At 40.2% G+C, this 17,477-nt stretch overlaps 1 protein-coding gene across 14 annotated transcripts in view; it reads left to right on the top strand.

The window, feature by feature from the left end:
* ST3GAL6 (ST3 beta-galactoside alpha-2,3-sialyltransferase 6) overlaps positions 1 to 17,477 on the top strand; it is a 110,189-nt gene that overhangs the window by 22,104 nt on the left and 70,608 nt on the right. The window lies entirely within an intron of this gene.

Genomic DNA, 17,477 nt, shown 5'->3' with positions numbered 1-17,477 from the left:
GCCTCTCGCCCTCTGGCCCCAAGTTCACACTAACCTTCTGATCTCTGATAGCAGCTTTTACAAGGCTAGCTTGGATATTTGACTTTCCGGTCATAAAACTTTCTCTCCCGGCTGCAGACCATGAAACTATCTTTTTATTTATATGGAGATGTTAAATATTTAGGAGGATCTGGTCAGGGTGGCAGGTTATTTTCCCTTCGAAAGCATGCTGATTTGACATTTGTAAAGTGACTCGTTTTCGTTTCCTTTTCCTTTCACCTACGACTGCTTTTAAACACGAAGATCTGCAAAGAGCCACTCTTAGATTGTTATCTATTGATAGTTTGTCGTTTCTGAATAAGGCTAATTGTCCCGGAGGTACTTTAGATACTGGCAACTTTGGTTTATGAGGAGAGAACTCTTCTAGAAACTGTATTTTCCTGTTCTGGCTTCAAACTGTCCTTAATCCTGGAGGGGGAGGGGAGGTCTTCATTGGTTGCCCTTGGGGCTTCTCTAGAGCAATATTTTTAGCAGCTTCCCTCTCTGATTGCCACACCCGCAGATTGTACCGTGTCTCCGTATTATGGGGCAATAAAACAAGACTGCTGTTTTGATTGTTTCAGTAGATTTGTTAGAAGTACTCAATTTATTCTTATGCCACGAATCAATACAAATCTTCGGGGCTCAGAAAAGAATAGAGGAACAGTTTTGGCAGAAGAATGCCATTAAATGCTATTTTATTAAATCTATGCTATTTTATTAAATCTTCCCAACCACCCTATGAGACAGGAATGCTTAACCTTATGTTATAGTTAAAAAAACTGAGACTGCCCAAGGTTAAGTGACCTAGAATGGATCACAGGAAGGTCACTTCACCTCTGCCTTACACCATTCCAGGAAGCCTCTGTAGCAGACATTCTTCACCAATTCTTCCATTCATTTGCATATCTTTCTCCTTTGCCTTCCACAATGCTCATTTATATACCCCCTGATCGGAACACAGATTAATTCTTTTTTTTTCAGAACTATTTATTAAATCAAAGCAGAAATATATACAGAAAACATACTCTGAATAATGGCTACACATATAATTTTCAGCAGATACTTACAAATATTCATGTCCCCCTTTCTTTTGATTAATGTTTTTTTAAACATCTTTATTAGAGTATAATTGCTTTACAACGGTGTGTCAGTTTCTGCTTTATAACAAAGTGAATCAGTTATACATATGTCCCCATATCTCTCCCCTCTTGCATCTCCCTCCCTCCCACCCTCCCCACAGATTAATTCTTAATTACCCCTCATGCTTGGCTTCTTGAGTAGGTGCTCTGCATACTTTGTCTTTCCTTCTGATTAGCTCCAGGCTTTCAACAATTATCGTCCATCTTCTCCACACCTTTGACATGGCCCTTGGGTGTGCTGTGTCTGGCCAGGTTTACAAGGTCATGTTATCTCCATTGGCTTCTGTTCTGAACGTTCTTTTCATTCTGAATACGTGTATATTCTCACTGAAGTTCCTGCTCATCCTTCTTGCCTGGAAGAAATCTTCCCAGGGCTACAGCCCCACCCTCACAGCTGAAATGAATCTCTCCTGTTTCTCCCAAATACAGTGGACAACAGCACACACCACGGATTTCCAATCGAACCCTGGTAAGTTAGAAATAAAAAGTATTTAGTTTGGAGTGAGCTTGATGTATGGAACAGGCTGTCTGCCTTGGACATTACAGTGTTTCAGTAGAAAACTGTATTTATGATTCCATGTCAGGGTGTTAGAAGCACAGTTCCCTCACCACAGTGGGTTAGCAGGCGTTCTTTCCCATGATGGTGACTGAATTGGTGGAAGTGTCTCAGACTCGGTCAGGAACTTGGCTGCCATACAGTCAGGCTAAGAAGCGATAATATTATGGGGATGAGGTTATGAGGGTAAAAGTGCGGAGCAGTAGGATCTGAGTCTCATCCATATTTCTTTTTCCTTTGCTTCTTTTTTTTTGCGGGGGGCAGATCTTTTGGTCATCCAGCTTCCCATTTACTGTCACAGCCTTCTGCATCTGATCAGGGCTTTCCTCTTCCTGGACCATTGGGAAAAGACGAAGGAAAGCACCCAACCCTTAGGAGATTTTCTTACCTTCAACACTGGAACGCTGAGTGAAGAGGATCTCTTCTGCATTCTCTCTTCCCCCTTACACTTGAAACACAGTGGGCCAATGCCATCATTTCATCCAGTAGCACAGAGTAATGCTGGTCTTTGAAGAATTCTTTAAACATTGATATACTTTTTATGTGGTTGGGAATGGAAAGGTCTGTGGGAGATGAGGGAATAAGGCCTCCAGATGAGGAAATGGAAAGGAAGCTGGAAATTTCTCCAAGGGAAACGGCGTTACTCTCGCCTTCATGGGTTGTGGAAGTAGGCCCAGAGTTGGTGTAGCTGTGGGTCATGGTCACTGTGCTTTGATGGGGCAACGAGGGAGCAGAGAGTGGTTTTGCAGTGGCTCTTGCGTGACTTTCCACAGTCATCTATATGGTGGGACTTGAGATTTAACCAATATTTACTGCGTACCCACCATGTAATAGATGTTCTAGGTAGGTCATGCAGCGTTGAACAAAACAGATGAAGCTCCCACTCTTACAGAGCTTGTGTTTCTGTGGGAAATGGAATCAATAAACCAGATACAAATAAATGGAAAAACGTTTTTCAGATAGAGATGAGTGTTACAAAGACAATGCAATGTGGGCGCGTGCCAGACAGGGCATGGGGGAAGCCAGTTTAGAGCAGTCAGAGAGCTGCTGTGAGGAGGGCATATCTGAAGTGAGATGTGAATAATGAGAAGGACCAGTCAAGTGAAGAGCAGAAGGAAGAGCATTCTAGGCAGAGGGAACAGCAACTGCAAAGGCCCTGAGGCATAAATGAATTTGGGATGTCTGGAGGACTTGTAGATGGAGAAGAGTGCAAAAGGGCAAGAGAGGAGATGAAGTCAGTGAGGCAGGCGGAAGACTGCTTATGTGAAGATTTTAAGTCTTAGAAAGGAGTTTGAATTATGTTTTTATTAGAATGGGCTGCCACTGGAGACTTTCAATTAGAGACTCAGTCTTCACCTGGTGGGCAATGGGCTTCCCTGTTTCTCTCTCTCTCTCTCTTTCTCACACACACACACATTTTCACTCTCAGTTTTTCTTCTCCCCATTAATTGTCCATCACTGATTTCCCCTTCTTTGCCCTAGGTCAGAGCACAAGCATATCCACACTGAAAAGCAGGGCTCATAGGACTCTGGACAGTGTTCTTCTTACCCTCTGAAATAAATCCATATACTCAGTTTCAATTTCAAGCGTGAAACTCCCCATCACTAGCTCTGATTTCTTAGCCTCTCTCCAGACTGAATATCTAGTTGTCTCTAAGTCTCTGGATTGGCTGGTGACATCTGAAACTAGATACTAAGAAGTATCTAGTCAAATCAATCATAGTTGGTATCTTTTGCAAGACAATGATTGTCCCAAAAGGGGATATTCTGTGTAACAAGAAGGTCTTGCCTTTTCCAGAGCTCCCACTCTCTTTCCCCAGCCTATGCAGTCTGATATGAGAGGTAGTTTCAGTGGAAATGTGCAGGACTCTTATAATAGTTGCCATGGGATTAGACTATGCCTTAGAAATTTCATTTCTATTGTTCTTCGTAGATGATCTTGTCAGTCTTAGAGTAACACTTAAATCATGAAAGCTTATGTCCAAGTCGATATCTCCTAGTAGCACCGGTTTATCGGAAATGAACAGAAGCATTTTATCAGTTATCCTTTGATTCCAGGATAGCTCATTATTGCCAGTACATAACTCTCTGGGGAAGCTTGGTATACTCTTTAGAGAGAAAATTGCTTTTGAGGTTATTTAGCCAGATGCCCTGCTCATTTATTAATTTACCTACTTAACATACGTAGTATAATTTACATACTATTTCATATATAGCACAACTCACTTTCAGCTTTTCATGTCTGTTTCTGTCTGATGTAGTGGCATAAAATCTGGAACACGTTTCTATTTGAGAGGGCAGCAATTATGTCTTGTCTTGTTCGCCCCTGTGTCCTCGGAACCTGGAGTGGTGTCCAGAACACTATAGATGGCCATGGATTAACTCACAATGTGACTATATTAGCTCAGCTGTAACATCTTTATAACTCTTAGGATTATAACTATTAGTGTCATCAATTTGTCATCTCTGAAACTTAACACGTTGGAGAAGACAGGTGAAAGGTGAATTCATTACTGTGGATTAGTCTATGTTAATTAAAACTCTTCTGGTTTTGAAACTCTTCTTTTTGAAAATAATATAGTATACTTAGGCTGACACGTAAGAGACCGGTATGTGAATATTATCAGGTGGATATTCTCAAATTTGTTTTCGTGTACAGTAAACTTTCAGAACAGTTTCATAATTCATAACTTATGATAATTTGAGTTGGGTTAGTCAGTTAGTTGGGTATGTGATTACATTAGTGAGGAAATAAGTGTGCCAGGAGCATGGATAATGGAATCATTTCCCTCTTTAATAGCCCAGTGTCTCACATCCATGATGTCATGCCCTTTAGTAGGCAGAGATTTGCACCGCTTGAGTTCCAGTGCTTATTATGATATTTCTTAGGTTTCTGTTATGTATCATTTTACCTAACTGGAGACACACACAGATGCCCTGGGGATAAAAAGCTCTCCTCATTGAGATTGCCAGAGCTGGGAGGAGTCCCTGCCTGGCAGAGGGAACTGAGAGGGGCCCAGCTGTGGACTTTTGCTGAGACTCATAGTGACAAAGTTTCTCACAAAGAACGGTGCCTTCAGAGGGCATTTTCCTGGTTAATACAGATATTCAAGGACATGCTGTTACATAAACAAAGCCTTCTTGTCTTCGAGCTGATTTTACGGAGTCTCCCTCCCCCCACCCCATCATATTTTAGTCCTCAGAGAAGTTATCAGCCCACTGCTTCAGACATCTTGGAGGAGTTTTCTTCTTAGGAAAGATTCTATTGCAACTATTTAGGCCAGCACCATAGAAGGTGCTGCTTTTATTAAAATAATCAAATAAACTATGTATAAAAATACAATATAAAGTATAACAAATGAAATAAAATAAAATAAAATGAAATGCTTTTATTAAAATCTGTGCAACCCTTTAGTATGTAAGAGTCCTTCATGTATTAAGGGATAGAAGAGGCAAAGGTAAGGGAATATGTACATTTTCTTTGTTCAGCCTAGAGCCAAAGAATAAAAGATCAGATTATTTTTTTAATTCCCTGACTTCTTTTTAGGGATAATATACAGCTAATATAAAATTAGATAATGTAATATATAATAATTATTATAATATAATAAAGATAATATAAAGTTATAAAACTGCACTTAAAAATTGAGAAATGGGTTATCCAGTTGCATTTAGACAAGAGCAATGAGATGATAATCCAGTTGCATTTCAACTGGATTTTCAACTTCTTTTCAGCAACAGCAACTAATTTAATTTATAATTTTATTTAATTGACAGACTCTGCAAGTTAAAGGAACTCTCTGTTGTAAATGTAAATGATCTTTGTAAGATGAAGAATACTGCTTTCAAGATACTTTTGGTATTTGGAGCCAATATTTCAAGTAAATGTCAAAAGCAGTTAGCTAATCACTCTTGTTTGATCCCAGCTATGCTACAATTAAATTAGAAATAATTGGATTTTTTTCTTAAGCAGGATGTTAAGGGATATGTGTAATTTCTGATCATGAAGTACCTGTAAATGTTTCGCAGGCCCTGATTGTTTTTGGAGGACAAAACTGGCCCACCTATTGCAAAACAAAAACAACAACCCCCTCCACCAACTATTTTTACAGGATCGGTGTGTAGGGCTCTTCTGCTTTAACCATAAGTAATATAATCATATTCTTATAAAAAGCTTCTACCCAAGTTCTCTACCTATGACCACCAATATTCCTGTCCACACACCTTTTATAATAGCATTCCTCAAGCATGGGTTTTATTATGGAAATTTTTTTCTGCTCAAAAATCCAGAGAATTTCTCCCACAGGTCTTTGAAGTTTTCTGCCATCTCCTGTTGCTAACTTTCTTTTCACTCTTCCATTTGCACTGCAGTCACTGCAAGCCTCCTGGCGCTGCAGCTTGCAAGGGTCCTTTGACACTTAGTGCCTTTCTCCTTCCGCTCCACACTCCCCCTCCCCCATCCAAGCCAGGTGATAACCTGCCTTCGTTTCCCAGCTTCATGGCTAATAACTGCAGGACTCTGAACGCATTGCCTAACTTCTGTGAGCATCACTTTCTTTATCTGTAAACTTGAAATAATGCCCACATCACAGTTATGATAATTAGAAAGAAAACATGTATAAATAGTTCAGCATATTTCCTGCCAAATATCAAACATTTAATCAATGTTGTTACATTACTATTATTATTATAACTCTATTATTATAGCTGTTCTTCCTTGAATAGTTAAAATTTGACTTTCTCCAGAAAGTCTTTCTGTTTGGCCTTCTCTAGCTCTAATTTTTTCTCCAGTCTGTGTCCTCTTAGACCCTGACTTCACTTTGGACTCTATTAATCTACTCATGTTGTATTTCTTTAATTATTTTTCAGTGAACAGCAACAAATATTTGGGCACCTATCATGTGCCAGGCACAGTGCTATTTACAACATAGAGATCCATGGGCATGCAGTGGAGGGATACAGTGTGTGTGTGTGTGTGTGCGCGGACACACACACACACACACACACACACACACACACCCACATGGGCTTCAGGTGAAGATGGGGCATGAAAATCTGTTGGTTGAATAGCACTGTGAGTTTTTCAGAATAAACTAAGGTTAAGAAGTAAAAGCTACTCTATTCAGATGTCCATTAAAAAATTAACATCTTTTCATCTTTTTCTATAATATAAAAAATGATAGTTATAGTTTCTGTATTCTTTTTTTTTTTAAAGAATGATATTGGAGGACAACTTCTTCAGATCACTTTTTTTTTAAAATTAATTAATTAATTTATTTTTGGCTGTGTTGGGTCTTCGTTGATTGGCTCGGGCTTTCTTTAGTTGCTGCGAGCGGGGGCTACTCTGTTGTGGTGTGCAGGTGTCTCATTGTGGTGGCTTCTCGTTGCGGAGCATGGGCTCTAGGTGCATGGGCTTCAGTAGCTGTGGACTGCAGGCTTTAGTAGTTGTGCCTCGTGGGCTCTAGAGCGCAGGCTCAGTAGTTGTGGCTCACGGGCTTAGTTGCTCTGTGGCATGTGGGATCTTCCCGGACCAGGGCTTGAACATGTGTCGCCTGCATTGGCAAGCGGATTCTTAACCACTGTTCCACCAGGGAAGCCCCAGTTTCTGTATTCTTGAAACAGCTTTACATATGCTTTCTTCCTTAGAATCTCCTCTATCCTCATCCAAATACAGGGTAAAAGTAGAAAAGGAAGTCTTCCTTGAAGAGCAGAATCCCACTAGACCATTCCAGTTTATGGCGGGGAGGGCAAAGGATGGGAGGGAACAATCCAGGCAGCAGGAACAGCATGATCAAAGGCACTGAGGCATGAAACTGTGTTGAGTAGGATGGAGAACTGTGCAGAATTTCGTGCTCATAGAGCATAATGTTCAAAATCAAGCATTTTGGGAGATGATGCAGGAGAGAATGTAGGGGTCAGCTAAATCAGACTCAGAGACCTATGGCCTATATGTTTACATCTCCCTATAAGGATACGCACTTGGGTAGGTCTACGTAGACAATTTTAACAAATTTATATATAACAGTTTATAACAGTCAAATTCTGCACATTGCTTCTAAAGTTGCACTTGGATTTTACATGTGGCGTGGACTACATCTCTTCCATTTGCTGTTTCCATAAGAAAATGATGAAAACATTAGTTACCTGTAATATATAATTGATATTAGAGCTCTCATTTTTTAATAACTTAAGTGTTTGAAAGATAGAAATGTGAAGGAGTTCCCTGGTGGCCTAGTGGTTAGGATTCCAGGCTTTCACTGCCATGGCCCAGGTTCAGTCCCTGGTTGGGGAACTGAGATCCTGCAAGGCATGTGCAGTGCAGCAAAAAAAAAAAAAAAAAAAAAAAAATTGTGAAGTATCATTTGAGACTTCTGAAGCCTGGGTTTCCATATGAAAGTTGAGAGTAGAGAGGGACTTCAACAGGACAGAGACATCCAAGAACAGACCAGAGGACCATTACAAATTCGTAGCCTTGAAACTTTGAGTACCTCCCTAATACGTTTCACACCCAAGAGCTCCACAGCTTCGTCTTCTATAATTATGTGATTGATATTTTGTGTGTACAATTTGATCAATATTTGATTTTTATTTCTTTGTTTGCATTGCAGTTAATGTTTGGCTTCCTTTTCCCCCTCTCCACTCCCTTTTTTTACCCCTCTCCTCCTCTCCCTCCCATTTTTTTTTTTTAAAGAAGATGTTGGGGGTAGGAGTTTATTAATTAATTTATTTAATTTTTTTGCCGTGTTGGGTCTTCGTTTCTGTGCGAGGACTTTCTCTAGTTGTGGCGAGCGGGAGCCACTCTTCATCATGGTGCGCGGGCCTCTCACTATCACGGCCTCTCTTGTTGCAGAGCACAGGCTCCAGACGCGCAGGCTCAGTAGTTGTGGCTCACGGGCCTAGTTGCTTCGCGGCATGTGGGATCCTTCCAGACCAGGGCTCGAACCCGTGTCCCCTGCATTAGCAGGCAGATTCTCAACCACTGCGCCACCAGGGAAGCCCTCCCCGCTCCCATTTTTAAGGCAACATTCAGTTTGGTTTTCTTTTTAATTAATTTATTTTATTCTATTTATTTTTGGCTGTGTTGGGTCTTCATAGCAGTGCGCAGTCTTCTCATTGTGGTGGCTTCTCTTGTTGCGGAACATGGGCTCTAGGTGTGCGGGATTCAGTAGTTGTGGCTCGCGGGCTCTAGAGCGCAGGCTCAGTAGTTGTGGTGCACGGGCTTAGTTGCTCCATAGCATGTGGGATCTTCTTGGAGCAGGGCTCGAACCTGTGTCCCCTGCATTGGCAGGCGGATTCTTAACCACTGAGCCACCAGGGAAGCCCCATCAGTTAGTTTTTGATACATCAATATGTTATTTAGAGCTTATGCAATGTCTGATATTAAATGTCTGAATTATATTTAATTCTAGAAAATCTAATGTGTTTTTATTACAGAAATATGTTTTCTTCAAAGTCTGAGTGGTGTCCAGTGTAGTTTAACTCTGTCTTTTGGTGTTGATTTCTCTTGCTTAGGAATTAAGCAATAGGACTGAAAACTCCCTAAACATAAGAGTGTAAAATTCCCAGAAGAAAATTAGATGCGAAAGAAAAAAAAAACACTGGAATTTACTTGAGGTGTAATTAGCCTGAAAATGGAATGTGTGGGAGAGGTCCGCAAGGAGGCTAGGAAAACAGAGGGCAGATCAAAAAGTGTCTTACTGTGTTTCCAGCACTACTGAGGGAAGAATGTATCCTTATTATAGGTCTGTGGTTATCAAACAACTTTTATCACCCAGGGATTTGCCTGTAGAAGTTGTCAATCTTCCAGTTTAAATATATGTACTCCTTGGCTCTTATATTTTTCTCATTATAAGTGAATTACTTTGACATTTCCATTTATACACCAGCTCCTGGGAGTTGAACATCTCAGGTAAACTGACCACTCAAATGTCTGAACCAGCACAGCTGAGCAGCCAGCTCTTGGGTTGGGGCTTCTCCCAGGTAATGCCTTTTTCTGAGGTTCTGCCTAGGCTGCCAACACCTCTATTTCTTGGACAGCTCCAATTTCTCTCTCTCTCTCTTTTTTTTTTTAAAGTAAAGTTCTTATGGAAATATATTGGACATACAGAGGAATACACAAACCATCTAAGTATAGTTCGATACGTTTCCTCGCAGTGAACACACCCACGCTACGTGCCTCTGGATGAAGAGCTAGAAGATTACCTGCCCTCCAGGAGTGTACCATGTACTCCCACACAGTCACTGCTCCCCTCCTTGAATGTAACCACCATTCTGACTTTCACCACCATAGGGTAATTTTTTTTTCTCTTTCCTTTTTTTTTTTTTCTTTTTGTGGGGCCTCTCCCGTTGCGGAGCACAGGCTCCGGACACGCAGGCTCAGCGGCCATGGCTTACGGGCCCAGCTGCTCTGCGGCATGTGGGATCTTCCCGGACCGGGGCACGAACCCGTGTCCCCTGCATTAGCAGGCAGACTCTCAACCACTGTGCCACCAGGGAAGCCCTCTATTTCCTTTTAATTTGAATTAACACCCAGGTATTCTGAATGACTCTAGAGCATCAGGGTCCCTCTGGCTGAGAGTACGGACCAGGCATCAAGAAGGGTGTTATAGGTTCAACTCTGTCTCCCTAAAAAGACCCGGTGAAGTTCTAACTCCCAGTACCTCAGAATGGGAACTCATTCGAAAATAGGGTCATTGCACATGTAATTAGTTAAGATGAGGTCATGCTGGAGTTGGATGGACCCCTAGTCCAGTGGACTGGTGTCCTTATAAGAAGCATCTGTGTGAAGACAGAGACACAGAGAGAGCACTGTGTGAAGGCAGTGGATTGGAGTGATGATCTATAAACCAGGGAATGCAGAGGAATGCTAGCAAACCACCAGAAACTAGAAAGAGGCAAGGAAGGTTTCTCCCCTACAGGTTTCAGAGGGAGCATGGCCCTGCCAACACTTAGATTCTGGACTTCTATCTTCCAGAACTGTGAGATAATACAGTTCTGTTATTGTAAGCCACCCTGCTTGTGGTACTTTGTTGTTGCAGCCCTAGAAAATGAATGCAGAGCGTCTGTGGCGGGCCTGGTGCTCTGACCCCTCTTCTCTCTGTCCCCCAGAGGGCACCTGATCCTTGGTTCTGGAATTGCCCTGGCTACACCCTTTCGAAGCTGCTCCTGTCTGGACTAGCTCACAGAGTGCCCTGTCTTGCCCCTGGTTGCTCCACGTCTGTGTTGTGGAAGACAAGGTTTCATTACATTCGTATGACTTTTTCTTTATTTCTTCACTCTGCTCTTCCCTAGTATTTTCAGACTGAATCAGTTTGGTTTCCTGACATACCCCAGACCAAGCTTTGTAAATCAGCCCTCTCTGCTTTCCCACCATTGCCTATCTGGGTCTCGGCTGAGGTGTCCTTAATCCATCCTCCCAGACCCAGACTGAGCCACCGTCTCCGTCTAGTTGTCCCCAGTTCCTCTGATCCAGAATCATCTCTGATAGGAAACAAAAAGAACTTTATTCTTTAAATGAAATCCCTATTTCCAATAGTATGGCATGCTGTAAATAAAGGTTTCATTTTGTTGTACTTACGCATATCAAAGGCCGGTTCTCATTTCAGAAAATAAAAAAGCCCTCAGATCAAAAAGCAGCTCAACAATTAGGCTTTAGTTAGTAATAACGAACGAGGCAGAGCATATTAGATGATGGAGTATTTTTTTCTTCAGCAAAGGATTGGTTTTAGACTGCCTGACAGTAACTTATCGATTTCTTATTCTGGGCTGAGTTTCTGGTGTGAGGGGAATGATAAGGATGGGACTGTTGTTAAGTCCCCAGGGTGACTTCATAGACTCAGGCCACTTCCTTTGTTCTTTTGTACTAGGGATTCTGGTGGCTTTTGTCTTAAACGCTCTTAGTACAGACTCTCCCTTCACCTTATACGTCTGTAGCCTAGGGTGGTTACAGAGTGCATGTGCCTTTTAACTGCCCCTGCTTTCTGTTCAGAAGCCATTGTTTACTGCTAGTAACTACTGGGGAAGTCTCCAGACGTTTTAAAATATCATAAACACGGGGAAGTTTCAAAAGTTTAAGCATTTCAACTTTTCATTCCTGGCCTATTGGTGATTCCTTATTCTCTTGCTAAGAGTCTCTCAACCTCTAATTTCTGCTGTTCATACAATATATTTTGCCCTTTGAGGGAGAATGCAAAAAAGTTGCATGTTTTCGGCCTCTCTCTATGTATTCTCTATAATATACATATTATTTAATTGAAAAATAATAAGAGAGTACACTTTGAAACTACAGGTAAGACGTTAGAATTAGGCAAAATGTTATGTTCGGTATGTTTAATCGTCTATGTTTTTATGGACTTGCCTTTAGAGCATCTGTGTTGTCAGTTCAGACAGTCCTTGTTCCTTGAGATCTTGTGCCATGTGATGGATGAGTAATACGTATCTGTGTTGGATGGATGGATGGACAGATGGATAAGTGGATGATGGAGCTGCTCCATTTGCTTGGCCTGTTATTTCACTGAACTACTGGTAGGATGATTTTCTGTTGAGCTCAGAGCTGCCTCCTGAAGCCTGGGTAGGTTTTCCTAAGCCGAGGGGGTTTTCTTGGGCTGGAGACCAGGGATCTAGAGGAAGTGATATCTCCTTGACTCTCGCCTGTGGAATGTGCTAAAACATTTGGCTAATTGTGACCATGGAGTCAAACAGTCTGACTCCATTGTGATCCCCAGTGCACTGGAGTTACTTCTTTCAATGGAAACCCAGATTTCTTTTTTTATTCACCTTCTTGGGGATGGTGTACAGTTCTTTGGAAATCTGCTAGGAGAAGAGATGTTTCTTCCCCCTCCCTTCAAAGAGAATGCTCTTATTCAAATTTCCTTTGCTCCTTCTAGACTAGGTTTTGTTTTGCTTAGTTTTGTTTTTGGCCGAGCTGCGCCTTGCAGGGTCTTAGTTCCCCAACCAGGGACTGAACCCCAGTCTTGGCAGGGAAAACGCCAAGTCCTAACCTAACCGGACTGCCAGGGAATTCCCGAGACTAGGTTGTTTTATAGTGTAAAGAATGCAGCCATTAGTAAACATTTATCTATATTTTAAAACATCTGCCTTTTGAGGTTTTCTCAGATTCTTTATAGAAAATGATGCTAAAGGGATAGGAAACCCATAGACGTAGACTTGACTTCAGTTTATGCTGGATGATAAACCTTGTTACAATGTCCTTGAGCTAAAAATTTTCATTAACGTCAGTAGATCATTGTGTATAGTCACACTGTTTATGGGTCTAAAGACTTCAGGGTGAAAGACCTGGCATTTCATTGTTTTGCTTAATTGTCTGCTTTATCCCGCATTGACTCTGGCTCATAGTAGGCACTTCCCAATCCCTCAGTTCTAAAGAGAAATTTGGTTATCTCTCTGTGAGGTTGTACCTTGGATTACGTTCTGGCCAAAACACTGAACAAAGCATTCCAGAGAGACCTTTGGTTTGTTTATCTACTTGCTCAAATGCTCTAACTTTTCTGCCTAGTCAGTGTGGTTATCAGAAAAAGAAAGTGATTGTAAGAAGGCTATTTTCAGCATCCACTTTTTCTTCAGTGTGTTTTGTTTTCAACAGGATGATTATAGATTCACCTTACCTAGAAATGTACTTTTTAAAAAAAAATACTATTAACTTCCCGTTTTCAGAGAGTCATGGTATTTTAAATATCTACGTAGTTTTAAACAACCTGAATGATCAAAGTTTATGTTTTAGAAAAAAGACTCTATGCAAAGTGAAATTTCAATTTTAAAGTATTTCTAGCAATTTGTAAGTTTCACTGTCTTAGTAAACTGTTTTTTCTAGATTGGAAAAAAAAGAAGATTTTGCTCCAAAATGACATTTAGATTAGCAGTTCTCTGAAAGCAACCTAAATGTCTCTGGTAGGGAATGGAAAGCTTTGTGATATATTTGGTTGATAGGATACTCTACAGAACTTAAAAAGAATGAACAAGACCTTTATGCATCAATATGGATGGACCTCAAAACCAAAAGTGTAGAGTGAAAAACGCAAATTTCAGAATAGTATGTATTTGTTATGTCAATGTTAAACATTACTTTAAACAATATTACATACCACATAATGTTTTCGAATGCATGTGGGTGTGTACACATGTGTGAATAAAAAGTACATAAATTTGTGATAGTGGTTGCCTCTCAGAGAAGAGGAACATGGTAAGGAGGGGAACATAAATCTCCATTAAAAAAAAATCCCTGAGAAGATATGGTTATTTTGGTTAATGGGTTCATGGGCATTTGTTATATTAACATTTGGACTTCTGTTAATGGGTTTTTAAAAAATATATATTTATTGATTTGCTTGCTCTGGGTCTTAGCTGCGGCTCACCTGCTCCTTAGTTGTGGCACACGGGCTCCTTAGTTGTGGCATGCAAACTCTTAGTTGAGGCATGCATGTGGGATCTAGTTCCTTGACCAGGGATCGAACCTGGGCCCCCTGCATTGGGAGTACGGGGTCTTAACCTCTGCGCCACCAGCGAAGTCCCTGTTAACATTTTTGTAATGAAAAAATTCGATGTAATATTTCCTAATGAGATAGATTCCAACCTAGGAACCATACATTTATAAAGACTCTGGGAATGGGACTGAAGCTATTCCAATACATCTATATTTCACAATATTATTCTGTGAAAAATGAAAATTGACAGAATAAATCTTGAAGATGAGGAAAGCTCCAAGTTGATCTGGCTCCTGGAAAGCTAGAATAGCTTACAGATTCAGAATAATCTGAATTATTAGATTACTGCCTAGATTACTGCCTACAACTGCCTAGCCCAACCCCTGGCTTGACACCTAACTTTGAGACCTTGGACAAGTTAACTTCTCTAAGCCTCTCAGTTTCCTCATTTACAAAATTAGAATAACAGGCCCATCTTAGCACTGTTGTGAGGGTTCTATGAGTTCATGCATGTCGTAGGGCATGCAACAAAGATCAGCTCTTATCATTTTCATGCTTACTCCTATTATCAGCAACCTCAATTCTTCTGGTGAACTGTTTTCATTTTCACTTCAGAATCTTCGCAAATGCTGTTTCCTCTGACTGGGATGCTTTTCATTTCCACCCTGGTTTCTTCTGGTTAACTCCTTCTCAGAGGAGTTCTCTGTGAATTTTCTCAAATTCCTCCGAGAAGCTCCCTGTCCTTCCCCACCTGGGTCAGTTGCTTGTCAGACCACAATTGTAATTTAATACTTACTTATATAGTAATAACTCTAAGTACTATTACTTAATAGTAATAAAACTACTTGCTAATTTCTGCTTCTCTCCTGGATTGTAGACTGTTTTTCTTCTTCACTTCTGTATCTTCAGTGCCTATGACAAGGGCTGGCATTAGGAAATTAATTATTGACTAAATCAGCAAAGTTATAGTAGAGGTAAAAACTTTCAGAGTTAATTTTACTAGGAAATGAATTGACTCCCTTTGCCTAGAGGATTAATTTAGCTGGTATTCGGAAGTAAATCTAGGACTATATGATTTAATAAAAAAATATGTATCGCATGTACTGGTTTATTTGTAATAATAATTATAAGATACCCCAAATTAAGATTCGCATCATATTTGTAATTTGACTTTGGAGGGTCATCTGATGGATAGTAACATAAGTATCATCACATACTTTCATTTACTGTGGAAAGCAGGAACATTTCCAACTGCTTTAATCTTAAGATTTGATACATGCTCATCTGATCGTTTACCCTCAAGCTAACTGACTTTTTTCTTTTAAAAGTAGCAAAAGAGGAACTAACAAACAGGAAATGATACATCTCAAGGAGCAGAATAAGCTAGGTTCATTCAGAATAAACTGATGTAATAAGTAGCTTGAAAAAAAGGGCTTTTGTAAGTCAGATGGAATGTTACTTATAACTTTTAAGCAAACTATAAAACAGTAAACCCTTTGGAAGGAGAACTTACAGAGTAGGAGGAAAGACAGGAAACTGGTTCCTTCTTAGTTGTGGGTTTATTTACTCTGGGAGAGAAACCTAAGAAGGCTTTAAAATTTGAGGAAGGTCTGTGTGTTCAGATATTAGCATATTTCCCCAGGAAAGACATCACACAGAATTTTGAACTGATTAAAAGCCCAAATTTATGAGATAAGTAGGGAGCTGAGCAAAATATGAACAAGAAAGAAACTTTCAAAGCATTGAAAGAATTTTTTGACCCAGATGGGGTGGTGGGGAGGTGAAATTTCAGGGCTAGGAAAATAATGCAAGGCCCTACCTTGAAAAAGAAGACTACAAATGTAGCCTTAGGAGTCTACCCTCACCACGTTTGGAGGCAAATGATTTTGTAACACAAATCACTGGGAAAAATTACTTTATAGCCATATTTTGTCTTATCCTACTTCTCTGTTAACTATTGTATACTGAAATCATAAGTCACTGCATTTTTAATGCTGAGCATATACTCATTCATTCATCAGGACACGCTTATTTGGCTTCAGTTATTTACCAAGCTTGGAGTAAAAGCATCATTTTTTAATCCTTTTTTAATTGAAATGAAACATGTATTCTTTAAAATTGGACAAAATTAGTTATTGTTCAAAAGTTTCACCTGGGGGGTACTGGAAGATACCACCATACACCCTTTTTATTTTTAATTTGAAGGTGTGTGCCTGCACAATTCTGCTAATAGCTACTTTACCTATTAATCGTCTGCCCCCACATCAGGGTTGGAGTACTTTTGAAGCCATATGGTTAGAAGATTGCACTTTGGGAAACACTGGTTTAAATAACATTCTAATGCTTGTAACCAAGCTACATCAGCATTGGCACCACCTGGGAACTCGCTAGAAATGCATATTCTTAGTCCCCACCTGCCCTACCGAATAAGGATCTACATTTTAACAAGATGCTCAGGTGATGTTAATGGACATTAAAGTTTATTAAGCACTACTATCCAAAGCCCTCCCAAGTAGTTTTTATTTCTTTTAATTAATTAATTTTTTCCAAGTGGTTTTTAAAACAGAGTTATCTGTAGTAACAAGTGACTCATTATCCAGCAATGGAACCTGTATTATCTTTAGGCAACCTAAGCAACTTCTTCCATGTGGAGCTCAAAGTCCTCGAATATTGCATTCACTGGCCTTGGCTTAACTCCCTGCAGCATTCAGTACCAGGCTAATGCCTCTTTTTCGTGAAGGCCATACAGACACGAGAATAGCCATTTTTGTTTTCCTTCCTTGATTTAAGCTTCTCCAGGTGTAACTAAATCCCCATCCCTCTAGTTGTTCCTGGTGTGACATTGTTTGGGCTTTCTTTACTAACCTTTCTATTTCAAATTTGTGATTGCTCCTTTACTCCAGCTGGTAGTAGCTAGTAGTAGGTTGAAGATCATAGGAACCCAGGAGTTGTACTTTCTATACATTTAGGGAGAATGATTTTGAGGCTCAACTTTATCATGACCCATAATTTCCTTAGGTTCAAAATTCTGTCTTGTGGTGGAGACTTCTAATTATAATAATTGCCACTAAAGAGCACCGCTTTGCCTTTCTTCTGGTTTCTAAATGCACCAACTGCTTAGCACTTCAAATGCCGGGGTCAGTCAGCATATACAGATATATGCTGCATATAGATATATATGCATATAGAGATATATGAAAATAAGCATTTTCTGTTTCTCCATAAATTTTAAACTTTCAAGAAAAAAAGTCCCCTGTAATCCACAATTCAGCACATCAACTGATTTCTTTTTTTTTCTTTTTTTTTTTTTTCTGGTATGTG

This window comes from Orcinus orca, chromosome 5 (assembly GCF_937001465.1).
Source record: "Orcinus orca chromosome 5, mOrcOrc1.1, whole genome shotgun sequence".
Classification (NCBI taxonomy): Eukaryota; Metazoa; Chordata; class Mammalia; order Artiodactyla; family Delphinidae; genus Orcinus; species Orcinus orca.
Note: the sequence above shows the minus strand (reverse complement) of the source record. Positions and strands in the feature narration are given on the sequence as shown.